This window comes from Pipistrellus kuhlii, unplaced genomic scaffold (genome assembly GCF_014108245.1).
Source record: "Pipistrellus kuhlii isolate mPipKuh1 unplaced genomic scaffold, mPipKuh1.p scaffold_m20_p_2, whole genome shotgun sequence".
NCBI classification, from domain to species: domain Eukaryota; kingdom Metazoa; phylum Chordata; class Mammalia; order Chiroptera; family Vespertilionidae; genus Pipistrellus; species Pipistrellus kuhlii.
The window spans coordinates 134,602,233-134,626,101 of NW_023425515.1; the positions used below are offsets into that span (position 1 = coordinate 134,602,233).

Consider the following 23,869-nt stretch of genomic DNA (forward strand, 5'->3'; position numbering starts at 1 on the left):
CCCAAGGCTTAGGTAATCAGGGCCAGCCAAAGCTTGTGCTACCAGCAATGGCAACATCAGAGGTATGATGGGGGCATCGCCTTCCCCTGATTGCCAGGTTGCCTACCACCCCTGAGGGCTCCCAGACTGTGAGAGGGAGCAGGGCGGGCTGAGGAACCCCTCCTCTAGGGCATAAAATTTCATGCAGCAGGCCTCTAGATTTAATTATAATATCATGGCGATAGAGTGAAATGGTTCCCCTTTAAAAATGTATTTTTATTGATGTCAGAGAGGAAGGGGGGAAGAAATAAATAGAAACAACAATGAGAGAGAATCATTGGCCGGCTGCCTCCTTCATGACCCCTACTGGAGATTGAGCTCACAATCTAGATATGTGCCCTGACCAGAAATCGAACCGTGATCTCCTGGTTCATAGATTGGTGCTCAAGCACACCAGCTGGGCAAAACATTTTCATTTTCTTTACATTTTCAATTTTGAAAGACTGACACCTAAACTTTTTCATCTGTTCTTTAAAGCAACTGTCACCCCCAACATTTGTATTCTTAACATTTCAAACTTGGCCATCTCTATTATCTAAATAACATTCTTTAGTTTATTATAATTTTAATTAATAATGCAATAGTGACTTCAGCACATTTTAAACAACTGAATATTAAGTGTTCAGTCACAGAATTTAAGAACTAGAAAAGATCAGCACCAAAGTGCTCCCTTAAGACCAAATAAGGACTCTATACACGAGTGTAAATTAAATTCATTACTTCCTTAATAAAGTCTTGCTCTAAAAATAAAATTAGCCAAACTAAGTAGCACAATAATGCGTTAGCTGATTTGCACTCTGGCACAAGCTCTACAGTCCTTGTGGACTTGTAATAAAGTTTGTAGAATGGCAAGTACTGTCTTATAGATCAGTGGTTCTCAACCCTGATTCCACATGAGAACCATCTTGGAAACTTTAGAAAATGTGAGCAATTGGGCTTCACTTCAGAGAGTCTGATTTAATTGGTCTTGGTTAGGGTGAGGGATTAACTATTTCTGCAGATCTAGGCCCATTACATTTTTCACATGAGAACTTTGAGGCTTAGAGAACCAATTAACTTATTCTTAGTGTATGAAACTCGAGAGCGAAGGAACTGACTTTCAGGACAGTAGTCCCCCTTAGCTACAGTTTTTTCTTTCCACTCTTCCAGTTCCCCAAATATTAAAGGGAAACTTTCAGAATAACCAAGTTTTAAATTGCATTCCATTCTGAGGAGCTTGGTGAAATCCATGCTCTGTCCTATGTGGGATGTGAATCAGACCTTTGTCTAGCATATCCACACTATATATGCCTCTTACTCCGTAGTCAAGTGAGTAGCCACCTTGGTTATCAGATGAACTGTTGGGGTATCACCGTTAATTATTTGTGTTCAAGTTACCCTTACTGTAATAGTGGCTCAAAATGCAAAATAGTGATGCTGACAATTGGAATATGCCAACGAGAAACTATCAAGTATGTGTGTGTGTATAGGAAAAAAACATAGTATACATAGGGTTTAGTACTATGCACCATTTCAAGCACCCACTGGGGGGTATTGGGAAGTATTCCCTGAAGATAAGGGCTTTCCACTATACCCTATGCATAAGATTAGATACAATTATTACAGCACCATTCCATATTCAGGATATTGGGAAAAAAGAAACATTTGTGAAACTTTTGCTTCCTTATTATTCATGTACGATATCAGAAAGTATAAGGAAAGCATTACATGGTTAAATTTAGGTTACCTGAAGGATTAATCATACCTTCCTTATGGTACAAATACATTAGTTTGTTACTCAAGAAAAATTCCAAAATGGATATTACTAAGTTAAGTATTTTGTGATTTTCTTGAAAATATTTATCCAGGGGATAAAAATAATGGGACAAGATTAAAAAAGATCTAGAAAGCTCCTTTAAGATTTAATTAGGCAGCAAATGAGAGATATGTATGTTCAAGTGCAAAGCAGTGACAGAAGGAAACAGCCTTTAAAATTAGTGTGGCAAAACTACAACATGGCTTGCAGTAAGAGTCACAAAAATACCCCATCAACTTTAAACCACTATGTGCCCATAGTAACTCTGTATATGAGAACCCTAGAGACCCTAGCGTTGAGGTGGCCTAGGGACAGGTATGAACTAGTTGTAAAAAGCACTGTAACCCATAATTTTGTTTCAGATGTCAAGGAAGTTATAGAACAAATTCAGGTAGAAAATCTGGGTCAGAAACTCCTTGGATAATATATTATTTCACAGGCAAGCCATGTTTTTGATAAACTGCTTGCAAACATCATCACATTCTTTCACCATCAGAACAAAACACAAACAAAAACAACCAAGTATCTCCCCTGCACCACTATCCCCACAACAATGAATTCAATAAAAAAGAAAACACTTGGGAAGGTTTGCTTCTCATGCCCTAAATAAGGATATCCAATATTTCTAGGGCAAGTTTTTTGTTACCTTTGCATACAATAGTCTCTAAATTCAATAAAGTTTCAACAACAACAAAAAAATGAAACCACAACATATCATAGAAAATACATTTTTTTTTTCCAGCAGAAAAATAATAAAAGAATGGCGGCAATAAACTTTATATATATATGTATGTATCCTATATAATAAAAGGCTAATATGGAAATCGACCAAACAGTGGACCAACCAATCACTATGCAACAGTGGCTCAAAATGCAAAATAGTGATGATGCACACTGATCACCAGGGGGCAGATGCTCAATGCAGGTGATCAGTGCACTCCTACAGGGGGAGTGATGTTCAGCCAGCAGCCCTGAGCTGGGCTCACTGCTGGCAAGTGCAAAGTAGTGGCAGAAGCCTCTCTCACCCCTGCAGCAGTGGTAAGGATGTCTGACTGCCAACTTATGCCCGCTCTCTAAGCCAGCAGTCGGATATCCCCCGAGGGCTCCTGGACTGCCAGAGGGCACAGGCCAGGCTGAGGGATCCCCGCAAGTGCACAAATTTCATGCACCAGTGAGGTCCCTGGCCTGGCCTGTGGGACTGGGCTGAAACTGACTCTCTGACATTCCCCGAGGGGTCCCAGATTGTGAGAGGGCACAGGCCAAGCCGAGGGAACCCACCAGTGCATAATCAGGGCTGGGGAGGGATGAAGGAGGTTGGCCAGCCAGGGAAGGACTGTGAGAGGGCTCCAGGGCATGTCCAGCCCATCTTGCTAAGTCTGGATTGGCTGGACCCCATGAGCAATCTAATCTACTAGTTGGAGCGTCTGCCCACTGGTGGTGAGTGCACATCATAGCAACTGGTCAACCGGTTGACTGTCTGCCCTCTTGTGGTCAGTGCATGTCATAGCAAGCAGTTGAGCAGCATCCTTAGCATATCATTAGGACATTATGCTTTATTGGTTGAACAGATGGCCAGATGACCAGATGCTTAGCATATTAGGCTTTTATTATATAGGATATATATATATATCAGCTTTTCTGTTTTTAAACTAGTTTCCCGCCCCTATAAACCTCTTCAACCAACCAATCTAAAAATAATGGGCTAGTATTGCCTTTAGCCCTAAGGAAAGAAAGCCAATATCAGTCACAGGCTGTTCCACTCAAAGTACCTGCTATTTAGAAATTCTTTTAAAAATATGTTGCTATCTCTTAGAACCATACTCTGCAAAAGTGTGAATATGTGTGTATACTCAATATATAGATGCCCACTGTTTACATATTCAAAATGTAATGTTCTAATTCACTTTCTAATTTTTCCACACTTTATTTACAAGATGGTAAATAACACAATGTTGTCAGTTTCTTGTATAAGAATAGAGAGCTTAAGCTCTTTAAAAAAAATTTATTTTTCCCAAACTGAGTATGCCAACCATGACAGGAAAAGTGGTATTATTTGTGAGAATGCTCTACGATGAGTATTCATATTATGTTTTAAAGACAGTGGAATTATTTCTTTCCCTAATAAAGTCTTTTGTCAATAAATCAAATTAAAAAAATGTGGAAGTGTCGTGACAGGAGGGTGATTCCAGCCCAGTAGGCTTTTACCCTGGCTCTCTCAGTTGGCCCAGACACACCTGTGTGGGACTCTGAGCTTCCCTGATTCACTTTTTAGAAATCACTGCTCATTTTACCTCAGCTGGGAGTTTCAATTTGAAGTTCTCCTGATAGGAAAATCATTTGCCTAGTAGAGATATCTGAATGATCTACTGAAAGTAGTTATTCTTGATTGTTATCCTCTATTGTTTGATCCTAGGAATCTTAGACTTAAGAAGTGGAAGGGAGGTAACAGTTAATGCCACAATATGTCCAGATATCTAAAGCAATGTTTTTAAAAAATATTTTTATTTATTTCAGCGAGGAAGGGAGAGGGAAAGAAAAATAGAGACATCAATTATAATAGACAATCATTGATCAGTTGCCTCCTGCATGCCTCCCCCATCCCCATTATTGGGGATCCAGCCCGCAACTTGGGCAAGTGCCCTGACCAGGAATCAAACCCCAACTTCTTGGTCCATAGGTCAATGGACCTATGATTGAGCCACTCTAGCCAGGCTAAGGCAATATTTCTTAACATTATAAAAAGTTAGAGCCTACTCTGATAATCATTAAAAAAAGAACACACACACACACCCAAAAACCTACCATGCATCTCAATTAATGATATTAACTTTCATCTCTACCAGTTATTAAAGTTTAGCCATGTGGATTATATTACAAAACTATTACAAAACAGGATCTTTTTATTTTCATTTTCTCAGTATAAAATCATGCTATTGTATTAAAAATGGTTTTTCGAACCATATCAGCACCTATTTTTATCAACCTCTAGGATAAGATTCTAGTTGAGAGAGAATGATCTTAAAGTTCTATATCCTAGTTCTCATTCAAGTTTCAAAAATCATAGCTTTTTCCTATAATTTTCAAACATGTTGTCTACTGTATTTTTCCCTCCCAGTGCTCAGTAGTAAAGTGATTCAATTTCAGTGCTTATCTTACAAATCTCCAAGATGTTGAGTAAGCTACAATATAAAACCACAATAATTTAATTATGCAATTGCACTCACAAAGTGGACACTAAATGAAGTGTGTGGAAGCCACACACAAGAATAAGTGCTAGTTAGAAATCCAACTGGAGAGAAGAGTTAATGGGCTAATGCTGCTTACACAGTGCTTGAAAACTGACATGGCATTCCGACAGTATTCCATCACAAAAATCTGTACTGTTATCAACTAGAATTAACTGATCGTCCTCATTTTCATGGCTGCTAAAAAATATAAAGAAAAATAATTCTATATACATTTCAAATGTATATAACATTGTTGTGGGGGTTCATTATGATTAAAGTATCAGAAAATCAAGTTGACTTTCATTTCAATATTGAAAATAAACACATTAAGAAGTGGGTTTCATTACATTTAAAAATATTGTAATTAGTTTTCTGATATTTATACAACTATTATCTTTTTTCTGTTACGCTGGTAATCGAAGACCCAGTTTTATGTTGCTCATTCAGAGGTTGCAGTGCAGACTTCACACATCTAATCCTGCTAAATATCCCCTGAACTTCACCCCTGAAGTGCAAGGTCTGGTGAATATGGTGGATGGGTTAATACTTCCCAGGCAAGATCTTTTTTTTTTCTTAATATATTTTATTGATTTTTTTTTTTACAGAGAGGAGGAGAGAGGGATCGATGAGAGAGAATCATCAATCAGCTGCCTCTTGCACACCCTCTACTGGGGTTGTGCCCGCAACCAAGGTACATGCCCTTGACCAGAATCGAACCCAGACCTTCCAGTCCGCAGGCCGACTCTCTATCCACTGAGCCAAACCGGTTTTGGCCCAGACAAGATCTTTGAACATGTCTTTAACTGGTTTTGAAATGTGTGATGGTGCATTATCATAAAGCAAAATTACTTTGCCGTGTCTACTGGCACATTCTGGTCGTTCAATTTATTGAACCTGGTTCAAATTATTTGTTGTTGGAAGCTATCAGTATTAATGGTTTCACTTGGTTTTAGAAGCTCATAATACACACCTTCCTGATCCCACCAAATGCAGAGCACTGTCTTCTTTCCGAAGTGATTAGGCCTTGCAGTGAATGCTGATGATTAACTTGGATCAACCCATAATTTTGTGCATTTGGGATACTCAAAATAAATCCATTTTTCATCGCCAATCACTATTTGATGTAAAAAAGACTTTCTTTCATGTCACTGAAGCAACATTTTACTGATGACTTTTCAGTTTCCCATTTGCCTTTTGTTCAGTTGATGTGGCACCCATTTTCCTTCCTTTACAATCTTTCCCAGTGCTTGTAAACTATTGGAAATGTTTGCTGAGCAACGTTTAATCTTTTTGCAAGTTGTTGTTGAGTTTGGCATGCATCTTCATCCAATAATGCTTGTAATTGTTTGTCTTCAAACTTTTTTGGTTGACCTGGATGTTCTTTGTCTATCACATTGAAATAATCACTTTTAAAACATTTAAACCAGCGTTCACAAGTACCTTGAGATGGAGCATGTTCACCATAAGCATCTGGAAGTATACGGTAACTTTCAGCAGCACTTTTCTTCAAAATAAAGTAACAAAATAAAACTTCCTGCAAATGCTCTTTTTTTGGGCACGAAATTCGACATTTTTAAGTGTAAAAATATCTATGATTTTAACACCTTCAGCAATTTTGACATATGAAGTTTTGAAGCTTGCTGTCAATACAACAAAATAGCATACATATCAAACCGCATATATATCAGCATATGGGTAACTCCATCTATTGAAAAGATCCATATTATTAACTGGTACACCTGGTAGAATAGAATTAAAATAAGAATGTACTAACAAAGCAATTCATATTAATCTTGATGGATATTAAACCCAGCTTGTTACTCTAACCTGATATTGTTCTCTCAAAATTAGAGCATACATGTTAAAAGTTTTTTTTTTTCTAGGTATACTTTACTAGAGTCAGCAGTTTCAGTTCCTGTGTGAGACTAAGGGGCAGCCTGACCTTCAAAGCCCTGGCTAACATTGACTGCCCAGACACAGGAATCCAGATGGCCAACTCAAGGACACTGACCATGAAAATCCCTATCGGGGCCAGCAAGGACACCACCTACATGTCCACAGCCCCTCCCCTGATATCTTTGTCCTACTTTTCCTCTCCTCCTCCCTCTCCCTCTTTTTTTAAAAAATTATTAATATTATTATTATATTTTTTATTGATTTCAGAGAGGAAAGGAGAGGGAGAAAGAGGAAAACATCAATATGGGAGAGAATCATGAATTGGCTGCCTCCTGCATGCCCCCTACTGGGGATTGAGCCTACAACCCGGGCATGTGCCCTGACTGGGAATCAAACCATGACCTCCTGTTCATAGGTCCACGCTCAACCACTGAGCCATGCTGAGCCTCTTCCTCTTATAAAAATCTCTGCCTTCTCTGATTAATTAAGATGGGTTTTTGAGAACATGAGTCCTCTTCTTCTCAAGTTGCTGGCACTTGAACAAACCACTTTCCTTCTCACCAGCACCTATCTCACAAGTTTGGCTTCCACTGCAGCAGGCAGTTGAACTTGGGTTCAGTTCACCTGGAGAGAACATGGAAGTTCCAAACTCCTTTCCCCATAGCTTGTCCTATGCATCTCTTCCATCTGGCTGTTCCTGAATTGTCCTTTTATAATGAATTAGTAATCTATTAGGTAAACCTTTTCTGAGTTCTGTGAGCTATTCTAACAAATTACCTAACCAGTCAGTTTCCGTAGTGTAGTGGTTATCACGTTCGCCTAACAAATTACCTAACCTGAGGAGAGGTTATGGGAATCTCTAATTTATAGCTGGTGTGTGAGAAGCACAGGAGACAACCTGAACTTGCAATTGACATGGGAAAAGGGGGAGTAAACTTGTGGGACTGAGTCCTTAACCTGTGGGTTCTGATGTTAACTCCAGATAAATTAGTGTCATAATTGAATTTTACAACATCCATTGGTGTCTGGAGGTTAGAAAATTGGTTGTTGTAGTAAAACTCAAACATCTGGTATTTGCAATGTAGTAGACTTACAGAAAGCAGAAGAGCTGTTCCTTAACAGCCTTCTAATGCATATGCTAACATCCTAATACCCAGAACCTTGGAATGGGGCTGTATTTGAAGATTAAAATAAAGTTATATGGATGGGGCCCCTATCCAATTTAACTGATGTCTTTATAAGAAGAGGTCAGGACAGACCAGTGCTATGTGAAAACAGAGGGAGAAAACAGCTATGTACAAGCCAAAATGAGAGGCCTCAGAAAAAACAAACAAACAATTCTGCCAATACTTTGATCTCAGACTTCTAGCCTCCAGAACAGTAAGAAAATAAATTTCTATTATTAAAGCCAACCAATCTGTGTACTTCGTTATGGCAGCACTAGCACAATACAGACCCAAAGAAAAGGAACAATAAGAACAATTAATCAAATTAAGACCTAATGCACAGCCAACATGTCTCAGTGGTTGAGCAATGACATATGAACCAGGAGGTCAAGGTTTGATTCCCAGGTTGCAGCTCAATCCCCAGTGTGGGGTGTGCAGGATGCAACCAATCAATGATTCTTTCTCTCCCTCTCCCTTCCTCTCTGAAATCAATAAAAATATATATATTTTAAATTTAAGACCTACATATATCTCAAATCTGTTTGAAATTCAGGAAACACAGTATGACTTTGTGATTAAGAATGCAATAGAGCCTTGATGGAGGGCTGTGTGGTTTTCCTGATTCACTTTAGTACTGCATCTTAGAGTAGAAAACAGATAAGTAAATGACCAGAGAGCAGCTGAATTCCGAGATGCATTTGTAACAGAGACAAACACACAACATAAGAAATGTTTATAACACTTCAGGGACCATTATTTTTAACTCCTTTCTCCTACTCTTCTACCACTTAACTTTAGAGCCAAAGAGATTTGAAATGGCTAAAGGTCCATGTGATAAGGATAATTAATGTTAGCATGTCCCTAAGAATAAAATTTAGCAAAAATTATATTGCCACATAATAATTTTTAAAAAACTGAAAATAACAACCCTATTCCACTCCCAGAGTTAAGCCACACAAAATAATGAAAGATATGCTCAATGGTAATAGAAAAAAATTAAAGGATATTTTAAATGACTTATATAATCTCCCCACCTGCCCTGCTTCCATTATTAGTATACATATGAGCAAAACTAATCAATTTCTATGTGAGTCAGAAAAAATTTTTTATTGTCTACAGCACAAACACACATTGTAAAATAGATGCTGTCATCAAACTGTAGTACTCAGTTACTCTACTTTGAAATTAAGTGAAGTACTTGTTTAAAAATGTCTTCTCATTAGAATATACAATGATCATTTTAAATTCTATCTGCTGTAATAGGATATTTCTATCACACTGCAATCTGGACTGTGCCATAAACACTATTGTACTTGAACAGATGGAAATCATAAAGTGATATTTAGCTACAGATTTCCTGTCATAGAGTTTTACAAACTGAAAAAGGAAAAATCAACATTTGCATTCAACTAAATTCAAAATACTATCTAGTAAGCTAAAGTGATGCTAATGTGACATAGGAATATAAATGCCTTCAATTTAATATACTGTGGCTTTCAGGAGAAAAAATATATTAAAGTAACAATTCCAAAAAGTTAGTAAAGATTGTGATGTGTGGGGACAGGGCTGGGGGAAGGCAAGATATGTAAGATATCTACAGCAAATATGTCTAGTATTTTGCATAATAGTTTTAACTAATTAAATGGCATATATTCTAGTGAACTTACCATTTAAAGGTTAAGAAACAACCCAGGGTATTAAGGAATACCCTTTGAACTTTACAGTCTTAATTTCTTCTTGTAGAAAATGGGTGATGAGCCAAAACCGGTTTGGCTCAGTGGATAGATAGAGTGTCGGCCTGCGGACTGAAAGTTCCCAGGCTCGATTCCGGTCAAGGGCATGTACCTTGGTTGTGGGCACACCCCCAGTAGGGGGTGTGCAAGAGGCATCTGATCGATGATTCTCTCTCATCGATGTTTCTAATTCTCTATCCCTCTTTCTTCCTCTCTGTAAAAAATCAATAAAAAATATTTTTTTAAAAATGGGTGATGATTCCTGCAGCCCACTTCATGAAATTACTAAGGATATTAACTAATTTATGCAAAAATACTAAATATTGCAAAGCGATTTTAATTCCATGGAGGTGTTTGTTTTTTAACCCCCAACTCAAGATATTTTTTCAATTAATTTTTTTAAAGGGAGTGGAAGGGAGGAAGGAGAGAGGAGGGGAAAGAGAGAGAGAAACATCAATATGAGAGAGACACATCAATTGGTTGCCTCCAGCATGTGCCCTGACTGGGGCTGGAAAGAGAGCCTGCAATGGAGGTAAGTGCCCCTGACTGGGATCGAGCCCACAACCCTTCAGTCCGAGGGCTGACAATCTAACCGGAGCAAAACTGAGCAGGGCATGGAGGTAATTTTTTTTTTTAACTCATCAGTAAATGGTGTCTAATCTATTAACCAGATGACATAAGAACACATTGCTGATGCATATATCTAAAATTGTGAGTTTTGAACTCATAGTTTGAAAATCAATATAGTCATCAAAACTAACATTATGGTAAAATATATTCCACTCATGCTTAAAAATGAAATCTAAAGAAGCACCTAAATTAGTAAATTATATGTGTTAGAATCCATGCATTTTCCAAACATCAAGTATTTCAGTGAAGGTCCAATTGGGAAATAGAAACTATCCAGCAATTTAAATAGGAAAATTTTAATATAGGAATTATTAACTAAACAGAGTATTAAAGTAATGAGAGATTGGCAACTAAGAAGTAAAGAAAACTAAAAAATATGTAAATAGCAGATATTAGCAGCAACCACTATCCCTAGAACTGAAATGGTGACTAAGAAAGAACCCCATATCCCATGCCTGGCCAAGATCCAGGTATTGTTGGTTAAGTCACAGTTATGGCTCACTAAATGGTAGAGAAAGAAGTTGCTGGGTGCCATACCAGCAGAACTTGCTGGAAATATATCCTCTAAGTCCTAGGGTGTCAAAGAAAGCCATTCATGGGGAGATATCTTATGGGAAGCACTCCAATATGAAGTCACCCCTTCTGCGGGCTGCCATACACTGCAGAAGGCAGACACTGGAAGTACTCTGCTACAAAACCACCTGGTGGGAGGAGGTGAGGGAGGTCCAAGGTGCAGAGAGAGAAAGCCTCTGATTGCCAGGGACTGCTGACCACTCTGCACTGCAGGAACCAGGGAAGCTGCCAGGAACCACAGCACTCCAGGACTGAGAAAGAGGGTCCCTTCCTCTTTCAGTGGGATTGCTCTAGCAACATCAAAACTCAACACTAGGGCTACTGGCTAAGAAAAGCCACTTAAAGGATTCCCATCTACTACTCCAGATGCCAGAGCAGCCAACAAAGGGCGAATATGGAGTTGAGAGGTAATAAATTGATGAGTGGAACATTAGTTTAGAATTCCAAATTAGTACATATTTTACTTAGAAAACTAAAAATAAAGACATGTAAGTTAATGAGTCCAGGATAGAAAAATCTTAGATAAAATTTATTCCTTAAACCAGTTTCCCTAATTTAGTAATGTAGGAACAAACATTCTTATTTAATTAAGACTCATTTGAGGGGTACAGATAAATAAAATACAAAATTTGAAAATTTTTATTTGGGGCCTGCTTTCCCTAGAAACTTAGACTAAGCCTGAGGAAAGGACACAATTGTGTAAAATAAAACAAAAACAAAACAAATACATGCCCCTTATACATAGTTACTATGTAAATAGCTATTTTGCCAAGTCTACTCTTACTGAGACTTGAGGCCTAATGACTATCCCTCCATTCCCTTTGCCACCATGCCTGCCAACCATTGCCAAGTGTAAGTAGCTAAAAACATTTAGAACATTTCTTCTTAGCAAGTGGGCATAACAATTGGTTAAAATAGTTAATCTATAGTATATGGTAAAAGTGAAAAAAATTCTATTTTTTTAATTTTTAAAAAATAGAAATGGAGCTGCTAGGCACAAATTTTGTCCTGGCTCCCATCACTCCTTATTTTAGAGCCTTGGCCTAAAGGAAACATTATTCATTCCCATGTTGATGACTACATCTTCATCACTGGGCTAACTTCTCTCTTAAATTCCAGACTCTTACATACAATATACCATATGAAATGAACACGTATCTAAAACAATATGTGATAAAAGTTGACACCCTCGCCCCAAAACGAAGTAAACCTGGGGTAGGGGGAGGGTGGGAAACATGAAAGAAACTAAACTGCTAGTTAAACATCTCCACAATCTTTATACCAACACATACCCTTTCTTAAAAGGCAACAGAGCCAGACCCTTACCAGGTCGTTTTACCAACTCTTAAAAAGAATCAAAGTAGCCCAGCCAGCCTGCTAAGTGGTTGAGCCTTGGCCTATGAACCAGGAGGTCTCGATCAGGGCACATGCCCAAGTTGAGGGCTTGATCCCCAGTAGGAGGCAGACAATCAGTGGTTGATGTTTCTCTCTCTCCCTCCCTTCTTCTTGGAAATCAATAAAAAATATATTTAAAAACAAACAAACAAAAACAATAATTGTGAATCAAATAGTTATAAATAAATGCATTGCTTATATACTGAAGAAACACTTTGATAATTATATGTTACTTATGCAGACACACACAAAACAATTAACTGAGCAAGAATTCAATATAACCTAAAAAATAAAAGTAAATTCATATGAACTACATTTGCTACTTCCATCTCCAAAATCACGTATAATGAAGAAAGTTACAGCATCACTTCCTCAAAGTACATACCTGAGACCTAAATCTGTCAAGTTGACAAACTACCTTAGGCTTTGGACTATATTACTATTAAATAAGAAAAAATCTTGTCTATGCTAATAGAGGTGCTTAATATGACATTAAGATTTAAATTATGCTGAATTTTCTTGATAAGACAGATGGCTGTCCTATAAAATACAATATACAATGCCCTAATTCTATTATTGATGAGTGAACTGACAAATAAAAAGGGAAGAAAACAAGTTTATAGAATTAAACCTTTCAAATGGTATTGAGAATATTGTGGACTCAATTTTGGTAAAAAGTAAATGTTAGTAACCAGCTGAGCAAGAACATAATAAAACTGGTATCCTGTTGTGACATAAAGGAGTTCAGGATCTCTATTTTAGATTTATGGTGATTTTCTGTTGATTAATAAGAATATTTCTCTATAACAGACTCAAAGAAGCCTGAAAATACTTAGATTATAAGATGTCAGATATTGCCATACATCCTAATATATTTTCAGGCAGGGTAAATTTTTAAATCTCACTTAGTTATCATCAGGACCCTATCCTGCCTAAAAATTCCCTCAAAAATCTTAACTGCTGGCCAGTGTGCTCAGTGGTTAGAGTATTGCCTCAAATACCAAAGGGTCATAGGTTCGACTCCCAGTCAAGGGCATGTACTGGGTTGGAAGTTCAATCTCCAGCCCCCAATGGGGCACCTGCAGGAGGCAAATTGATGTGTCTCTCTCACATCGATGTTTCTCTCTTTTTCTCCCTCCCTCCCCTTCCACTCTAAAAATAAATAGAAAAAAAAATCCTTGGGTGAGGATTAACAACAACAAAAATTCTTCGCAACGATGCTCCAAGTTTGTGACTATCCTTACAGATGAGGAAATTGTACCATGTAGACCTTTAGAAATCTGTTCAAGATGACAAAGCTGGTAAGAAACAGTGCTTGAGACATACGCCTAAAATAAGTTTCTGCTTTCTCTCCACCCCATTTTCCCGTATAATTAATAGCAACAGCGGTTAATTTTCTGGGTGAATAGATATTGTTAGTTAAATGCAATTTCCACATGAAAACAAATTATGAGTTACAAATACATTTTACAGGATGAAGCTTTTTTTGAAAGTTAGGAATTATTTCTGTAACTCATCACATCTACTGTCTTGGATGCAATAATACTGTGGGGGTTAAATATAGGTAGATGCATCGAAAGAATATTAAAGAGCAGAGCCAGGCAGGATGGCATTATAGTATAACAACTGCTTCTGGGCTTAGCAGACACATAATTCAATTCAGTCTGGTTCAAATACCTACTAATTCACAGTTCGATTTGTTCTGTTTTCTTTCATTTTAAAGACATACAAAACTTAAGAATTAAGAGTAAACAACAGAAATTAATTTTTTCTAATGTTTTTATCTCCTGATTTCTTAAAATCTCCATTTATTACTGTGTTGTTTTCTTATCCTCCATTTTCTTGTCTCTAGTAATCTTCTATGGACCTGTAAATTACCTTTTTATCATCTCTCTTGCTTTTTACTTTCATTTGGTTATTAATTATTGGCTTCATCCTTGAAATCTTTGTCCGATCCTCTTTCATCTATAAGGCCACTATCACTTAGTCTCACTTATTTTCTTCCTTAACTTGGATGTTGCAATTGATTCCTCTAAATGCAGCAACTCTTAATTGTTGTTCATATTCCACAAAGGAGATAAAATGTTATAATAGGAGAGAGGGGGAAAGTTATTTTTTAAAAACTTGATGCCATAAATCCAAACTCGTTCAGTTGACAAACAAAGCTCTTGGTAATCAAGCCTCAAAGAATCCTTTCCAGTATCCATCTCCATTTCCTTACACTCAGTGGATTTCTCCCTATTCCCTGTTTAACATAGTATTGTATGGCTCCCTCTACTCTACTCTTCCTTCTTCTTGGAATGTCCTAAACCTCCTATTAAATCTTCAAAGTTCAGCTCAAATCCTACCTTCCTTGAAGACAATCTTCCTCTACATTAAGTTACAGCAATTTATTTCCATCTACATGATAGCAGAACATACTTTATAGTTTATTTACTATTTATATCTGTCTTCTGAAATATAGGAGGTTCTTAAGAATAACAGGCATATTTAGTCCATGTTTATAACCAAAATTTCTAATCTGGAGCCCGGCATATAGTAGGTTCTTGATTAGTGCCCATTGTTTATAGTATTAACATGTTAAGCGCCCAGTCACTGGTGACTGACACTATACTTTACATGTGGAAGACAAAACAGGCTGGGTGCTTAATGTGTTAACCAGAGGCCTTGTGCACGAAATTTGTGCACTCTGGGGTGAGAGGGGGTTCCTCAGCCTGGCCTTGGCCCTCACAGTCTGGGACCCCTTGGGGGATGTCCAACTGCCTGCTCAGGCCCGATACCCCACGGATATTGGCAGTCAGACATCCCTCTCACAGTCCGGGACCCCTCGCTCCTTGCTGCTCACCTGCTCACTGCTCCTTATTGCTCAGCTCAATGCTCCTTAGCACTGCCTCAGAGGCCAGCTGCGCTTGCCAGCTGAGCCCAGCTTCTGACTGAGCAGTGCTCCCCCTGTGGGAGCGCATTGACCACCAGGAGGCAGCTCCTGTGTTGAGTGTCTGCCCCCTGGTGGTCAATGCATGTCATAGTGACCAGTCACTCTGGTCATTCTGCCATAATGGTCGCTTAGACTTTTATTGTATAGATCAGCAGTCACCAAACGGTGGTCCACGGACCACTGGTGGTCTGTAAGGTCTAAAAGGTTAGCAACTGTAGATATAGATGATACCATTTTAATTTAACCTACCTATGAATAACGGGAAAGGAGCAAAGGGAAGGCCAAATACTATGGGCATGCCATATGTGCAGCTTTGCCAGGAAGCTGCAGTTTAACACTTCCCAGGTTTGTTCCCCACAGATCACTGGGATAAGGGACTGAACAGGGTGGAGAATAGACACATGCGCAGTCAAGTCTGGGTCACAAAGGGAAGGTACTTGACAGTCACACATAGGAACACTGGTCAGAGTAGGCATAGCTACTGCAAGCACAGGAAGATTTGAGATAATCTCCTAAACACAGGACTTCCTTCTCTTAACTCTCTAGCTTGCTCGCATTAGACTCCAGGATTGCAGGGCTCTCTTGTTCCACATGGTCATACACGATGGACTAGTGGACTGCAACTAGACTAATGCCCAGCTCCACTGCGGAATGGAAAATTTGGATACTGGCTCTGCTTCTAGCTCTACTTAATCCCCAGCTGCACATCATCCGGGACTGAATTAAGGAAAATTAAGGAAAATGGGATTTTGCAAACCAAAGGGATGTAATTCCACGCAAATAAAAATCACTTGTCCTCCTGTGCTAGTCTCAGAAAATTCTTTTTCTTGAGATATTGTAAGGATCCTACAACCACTGGCAACGTTAACATTAAGTGTACAATATTGGAGTCTATGGCCATACCACCTGGAAAGTGCCCATCTGATCCCGGAAGCTATACAGGTCAGGCCTGGTTAGTACTTGGATGGAAGAGTACAATGCTTAAGTGACATTGACAAGTTGGTAGAATAATAAGCCCCAGCCCTCACTTCCCCATGAAAGCAGCAATTTAATAACATTAGGACAAAAATACCTTTTTAAGATTTCCAGATTCCAGACAAGAAGTTGCAATACCCCAGGAGAGCAAAAAACCACCAACAGCCACAGTGAAATTGGTAAGAAGAAAATTTCACTGTACCAACTCAGTCCCTCTTTCAAGCCAGATCAGATTAGCACCAGGAGATCACCCTGTGTTGAAACTTTTCCCTTACTGTGGGACAAAGGATGAAACATGCATTGAAGGTTCTGGCTTTTCAAAAGGATCACCTGAAGGACCAGTTTTTGTCTCATCCAACTCTTAAACAAGGAGGCAAAAGACTTATACACTGAAAACAACAAAACATTGTTGAAGGAAATTAAAGAAGATACAAATAAATGGAAAGATATCCCATGTTCATGAACAGGAAGACTTAATACTGTTATAATCCATACTACCTAAAGTGATCTATAGATTCAATGCAATCCCTATCAAAATACCAATAGAAAAAGGAATCCTGAAATTAATATGGAATCACAAAGGATCCAAAATAACTAAAATAATTTTGAGAAAGAAAAACAAAGCTGGAGGCCTCATAGTTCCTGATTTTAAAACATCTTACAGAACTACTTAGAACAGTATGGTACTGGCATAAAGACAGACATATAAACCAATTAAACAGAATAGAGAGCCCAGAAGTAAATCAAGGCATGTACAGTAAAATGATCTTCAACAAGGTTGCCAGGACTAAATAATGGGGAAAGAACAGTGTCTAACAAATCGTGCTGGGAAAACTAAAATCCACATGCAAAAGAATGAAATTAGACCCTTATCCTACACCATACACAAAAATGAACTCAAAATGGATTAAAGATTTAAATGTGAAACCTGAAACTATACAACTCCTAAAAGAAAACATAGGGGGGAAAAGCTTCATGACACTGGTCTTGGCAGGGATTTCTTGAATATGACACCAACAGCACAGGCAACAAAAACAAAAATAGACAAGCAAGACTACATCAAACTAAAAAGCTTTTACATAGCAAATGAGACAATTAAAGTGGAAAGACAACCTATGGAAGAATATATTTGCAAGAAAATATATGCCTGATAAGGGGTCAATATAAAATATATATAGTATGTGTGTGTGTGTGTGTGTGTGTGTGTGTGTATCAATACACACACACACACACACACACACACACACACACACATATATATATATATATATATATATATATATATATATTTTATAACTTAATAGCAAAAATACAAATAAATTAAAAATGGCTAACAACTTGTTAACAGACAAAAGGCATACGGATATCAGAAAAGATGTTCACCATCACTTATCAACTAGGAAACACAAATCAAAACCACAATCAGATATTACCCTACACCTGTTAGAATGGCTATTATAAAAAAAACAAATAACGGTGAAGACATAGAGAAATTGGAAACCTGTGCCCTGTTCATGAGAATATAAAATGACACAGTTTCTATGGGAAAAAATAGTATGGAGGTTCCTCAAATTAAATGTAGAAGTTCCACATGGTCCAACAATCCTATTTCCAAAATAATTGAAATCAGGATCTTGAAGAGATATTTGCACTCCTATGTTCACTGCAGTATGATTCACAAGAGCCAAAATGCAGAAACAACGGAAGTCTTTTGATTGATGAATGGATAAAGAAAATGTGGTATGTACATAAAACTAAATATCATTTAACTTAAAAAAAAAGAAAGAAATTAGCCCGACCAGTGTGGCACAATGAACACATTGTCAGCCTGCAAACTGCAAGCCACCAAGTATTTGGAGAAAAAAAGCGCTATCTATTTACAATTGACTTATAAGGTTTATTCTAACTACCCCAATTTTTTCTCTCAGTATCTGATATTGAGGCCAACTTTCTTTTCTAAGCTTAAGAAACTTCCTGAAAGACTAATTTTAAGAAGCATACGCACAGTTTCTGTTATAATGAAAGATAGGCAGGAGAAGAGTCTAGATAATCTGAATTACATAAATATCAAGTCCCAATCACTAGATAAGGAAGGAGTACCCTTTTAGGCTTTGTTCAAATACGATGACTTCAGTTCAATACTCACATTAATCTGTGAGACTAAAGAAAGCAGTTTTCCACTTTACATTGGGGATGGAAATTACTGAAAATGATGATATACTGGTGTTGGTATCATCTTAATGAGATACACTAGTCATACCTTATCTGTGGGTAATATAGTCTAAATTCCCCAGTGGATGCCTGAACCAGATATATATTATGTATTTTCCTATACATACACTTTACTGTTCCTTTTTGGCATATTCAAATTGTCAGCATCACTACTCTTGCACTTTGGGGACATTATTAAGTAAAGTAAGAGTTATTTGAACACAGTACAATGATACTGAAATAGTTAGTATGATAACCAAGAAGACTACTAACAGGCAGGGAGCATAAACAGCCTGGATAAGCTGGACAAGGGGATAGATAATTCACACCCTGTTCATGAATGAGCTGGATAGAGCAAGATTTCATCATGCAACTCGGAATGGCATGCAATTTAAAATTTATTGTTTTAATCAGATCTGAAAATTTCCATTTAATATTTTCAGACTAAGGTTGACTGCAGGTAACTGAAACCTTGTAGGTGAAACCACAGATAGGAGGAAACTATTGTAGTCTCCCAGGGGTAGGTCTCAAGAAGCCCATACAACAGTGTAAAACCATATAATGCTACCAAATCTCAAAAACAGATTAACAACTAAAATGAAACCTGGTTTTATAATATTGTACATAAAATAACAACTACTTGCCATTTTAAAAAGCTTGTCAAAACATTAAATTATGTACTGGGCTAAAAGGTTACTTGCTACTGAATTTAGAAAGTTCACCAAGGAACTGTTTTGAAGCTTTTAGATAACTGATGATGGAGTAAATGCAATTAAATAAGGCATTTAATGTCATTTCTTGCTCAGCAATTACATTTCAAAATATTAGTATATAAATGCTTTGTCAAAATATGGCACAAGCAATCAGTCTTTATTTTTGCTTAAGTGCTAGATATACTTTAATTTCAAATTTCATATGTGAGCCAAAAAACTAATGGTATATGTCCTCCAACATGTCATACCTTATTTTGCCCTATGAGAATGTGCTGTGAAAGAAAAATGAGACAGATTTCCATGAAAGACTTGATGACCTTGTCTAATTATTTTATAGTCACCCTATATACATTGATCCTATGTAGATAAGACTTAAAACAAATTTCTCTCAGATTTAACAGAGAAGATATTCAATTTAAACCACCTGTCAAGAAGACTAGACCTAAAACAGTGCCCAAGAATGCCTAATATAAGTAATTCTCTTTCTAATAAAGTATTATTTTCTTTTCTCTACAATTCAGAAACCTGAGTACCTTTCTTAACTGTTAAACTCTACAATTTAAAGAAACAATTTTGACTATTAGAGTAATTTTACAAATCAGTTTAAGGTAGAATATGTTGTACAAGTTTATTTTACTGAAAATAAAGATAACATAGTTGAGACTGTTGACAGTTTTAAAATCAGATGCACAGAATAAAAATAGATGCACAAGAATACACAAAAAATTATGTGTACAAGCATTTAAAGGAGAATTCTATGCCACTATCATATCTAACTAAGAGGGAATATACTAATTGACCCTCACACCATCGGAAAGATGGTGGCGTCCACAGCCAATAAGCAGAGATTATGTTAATTGATTGCCCCACCCTCAAAGATGGTGGTGCACACACAGCCAAGAGGGAATATGCTAATTGACTGTCACTCCCTCAATGATGGCAGTGCCCACACCCACAAGATGGTGGTGTCCAGTCCCTCTGCCCTACCTGGGCACCTGCCTCCAGTGTCCCTCAGTCTCCTCAGCACCCCAGGGCCAGCCCAAGGTGCAGGCAAGCCTCGGATGGTGGCTGCCCAGCCACCCAGGGCCACCTAAGGCTCAGTTAACCAGGGCCAGCCGAGGCTTGCGCTGCCAGCAGTGGCAGCAACAGAGGTGTGATGGGGCATCACCTTCCCATTTCCAGGTCACCTCCCACTCCTGAGGGCTCCCAGACTGTGAGAGGGGGGCAAACCAGGCTGAGGGACCCTGCCTCCAGTGCACAAATTTTCATGTACCGGGTCTCTAGTGTTTAAATGAAAGAGAGACAAGGACATGGGTATCAAGAGAGGAATGTTATTATGCATTAGCATTGTGCATAAATGATAAACTATGTCACACTATTACATACTGTTTAAAAACACTGAAAAGCCATGTATTGTGAAGTAGGCTTAGAATGAAAAATACACTGTGTATCACTGGAGATGTTGGAGGAGTGCCAAGTATTTTGAGGTGAAAAAAAATTTTTTTTGAATGAGAAATAATAGGTTTGAAGTTAAATAAAAGGTAGGTTCTCTATCCTCACTTCACCAGTCTTGCTATGACGGCAGTACATGGGTACTAGTATAAATTCCTCACAGTGGTTGAGTGCATGTCCCTCTGTGTATCCTATATAATAAAAGGCTTATATGCAAATGGACCTAACAGCAAATGACAGGTTGCTATAATGCACACTGACCAGCAGGGGGCAGACGTGCAATGCAGAAGCTGCCCCCTGTTGGTCAATGTACTCCTACAGGGAGAGTGCCACTCAGCCAGAAGCTGGGCGCATGGATGGCAAGCACATTGGTGGTGGTGAGAGCCTCTCCTGCCTCTGCAGCAGCACTAAGGATGTCTGACTGGCGACTTAGGGAGCCGCCCTAAGCCATTAGTCGGACATCCCCCGAGAGTTCCTGGACTGGGAGAGGGTGAAGGCTGAGCCTCTAGTGTACTGGGCTTCTAGTTTTCTATAATACCCAGAGACCTGAGGTAATCATTGTGGAAATCTTGGCAAGATCTACAAATTAGATATTTGATAGATCTTTTTATTCATGTACTAGGAAGCCAAAACCTAAAGTAGATAGACAGATGCATATGTGTCTCTTAAAATTTTATATGACTGTATGTGTGTGAGGGTATGTATACCAGTATAAAAGTGAATTCTAGAATAGCCAAAACAAATAGTCTCATAAATTCCGATGAACCTAAATTACTTCCATCAGATTTTGGTATAATCATGGGGCTGAGGAAAGAGATTAAGTTATTTAGGTACATCCCATACAAATTTGTTGAGCAACAAGCTCTTACATTGTTAGAAAATAATGACCCTTCTTCCCATCACAATGAACAGCATTACCCAACTAGCTGAAAAGTACCACTTTAAAATGCTCTTTTACATAAGATTGCTATTTCACTCAATCTACACTATAGATGAAAAAAATTTTAAGTTCAAAAATACTCCTAACCATATAATGAAAGGATTAGAAAAATAATATAACAGAATGTTAACAATGAATTATCTTTAATTCAACAGCTGCTAGTGAACAAAAATTATTGCTAATAAAATGATTAAGCCAATACCTTATGTTAGCAAGTATTTGGAGATTCATTCCAGTTTATCACAATTTTTTAATATTTGAAGAATTGATTAAAATTATTCAAACTTTACTTAGAAAATATTCCTGACATGACTTGACTTTAAGTAGCAATCTTAAACTTTAATAATTTCAAGTAGAATAAGTCAATAATATAATAATGCAATCTATTTCATTCAGGATGTATCTTGACCATTCTAATTAATTAAAATCCATAGTCATTTGGCTATTCATCATTTGTGCATAGAATTACTGGTGTTACTTTTAATAAATACAATCTTATGGTAATAGGCATCATCAATCAGTAGGCAGGCATTGCCTATGTATGCAAACCAGCTCCTGTTGATTACTAAGTGCTCTGTGTGCATTATTTACTTTGATGCACTTTATTTAAGGATTCCCTTTGTGTTTGGGTAATGCTATCATAGTGAACTACCTCAGCAACTCCTAAGGCTCACAGCATTACTAAATGTCTTCTAGATATTTTAGCGGCAAAAAATAAGTTGAGTGGATTGTGTCAATGCTAAAATTTTATTAATTCACTACTATCCCTAGGCATTAGTGATGCATTTTAAGATAATGGAAAACATTATGAAGAGAACAGCAAACATTTCCCCAAATCTTCCTGGGGCACTAAGTAGCCTATTACAGCAAAACTTGCTGGCATGTTTCAATAATTTCATAAAAATATTTACCTAAAATTCTGTTTTCATAAAAGACTGAACAAAGATTTCTTCTGCTCTACCTAGTATTTAAAATACTATAAGAAACCTATTTTAATATAAAAATATGGTTCTAGGAATACATCTAATTCTTCACTCAATTAAAAATGTAATATTTAATGGAACTAGAGGCAAAGGTAATGCAATATTCCATTGCTCACAAACTAGGTTCTAGAAATCCACTCTTCTGAAATAATTCTCATCCTAAAAAAAATTTATACTAAAAAAAAGGGTAATGTGCTAATTAGACTGGACATCTTCTGGGCAACTTTCCGGACATCCTTCTGGACAAAGCCATGGTGGTGGGGCCTAGGCAGAGGCAGTTAGGGGCGATCAGGTTGGCAGGGAAATCAGGCTGGCAGGGGAGAGTCGTTCGGGTAATCAGGCCAGCAGGGGAGAACAATTAGGGCAATCATGTATTATAGGTAGGCAAGGAGTTAGGGGCATCAGGCAGGCAGGCAGGCAGATGAACGGTTAGGAGTCAGCAGTCCTGGATTGTGAGAGGGATGTCCAACTGTTGATGTAGGCCTGATCCCACAGGCATCAGGCCTAAACTCCAGTTGGACATCCCCCAAGGGGTCCTAATAGAGTGAGTGCAGGCTGGGCTGAGGGACACCCCGTCCCCCTGTGCATGAATTTCATGTACCGGGCCTCTAGTCTAATAATAAAAAAGTTATTTTACTAAAAGAGAATTCCTTCAAAGATACAAAGTTTTGGTAAAATGATTAAAGGAGAATAAGGATTAGCATGTGCTATCTCACTAATTACATTTTAGGAGCATCTCAATTCTACCTTATAAACAGGCCAAAAAAGCAACCTAACTACTCAGCTACTCAGCAAGTAAAGATTTATAATAGAAGAGTATAAAAATATTTATCTCACTCCTGTTGTACAATATATGATTTAGTGGGTTGGAAAAATATCACAGGCAAATGTGCAGAACTTTGCTCTTAATGCCTATGTCCAATTAATTTTGCTACTTTCTTCTTAAGATTCTTCTCTTAATAGATACTCTGCATCATGCTAGAATCTTTTTCTCTCCCTAGTTTACTCCATTAATGAAAGCTAACAAAAATATAGTCTCATTCAATCTTTATTATTGAATCCATGAATGCTATAGAGAGGTCATTATACAGTATTGTTATTATTGCCAATTGTGAAAACCACTGACTACTTAAACACAGAACTTCCCTCAATTTTGGTTTTTAATAAGTAAATACTCAAAAGACTATACCTTAATATTCACTATAC

At 37.7% G+C, this 23,869-nt stretch overlaps 1 protein-coding gene across 3 annotated transcripts in view; it reads right to left on the reverse strand.

Moving 5' to 3' along the window:
• HS2ST1 (heparan sulfate 2-O-sulfotransferase 1) overlaps positions 1-23,869 on the reverse strand; it is a 148,991-nt gene that overhangs the window by 48,236 nt on the left and 76,886 nt on the right. The window contains exon 1 of one of the 3 annotated variants that reach the window (XM_036447953.2): positions 4,126-4,231. The exons of the other annotated variants lie outside the window; for them this stretch is intronic. The gene's annotated coding sequence lies outside the window, so the exon portion shown is untranslated. Of the gene's footprint in view, positions 1-4,125; positions 4,232-23,869 lie in introns of those variants that run through there. 3 annotated transcript variants of the gene reach the window in all.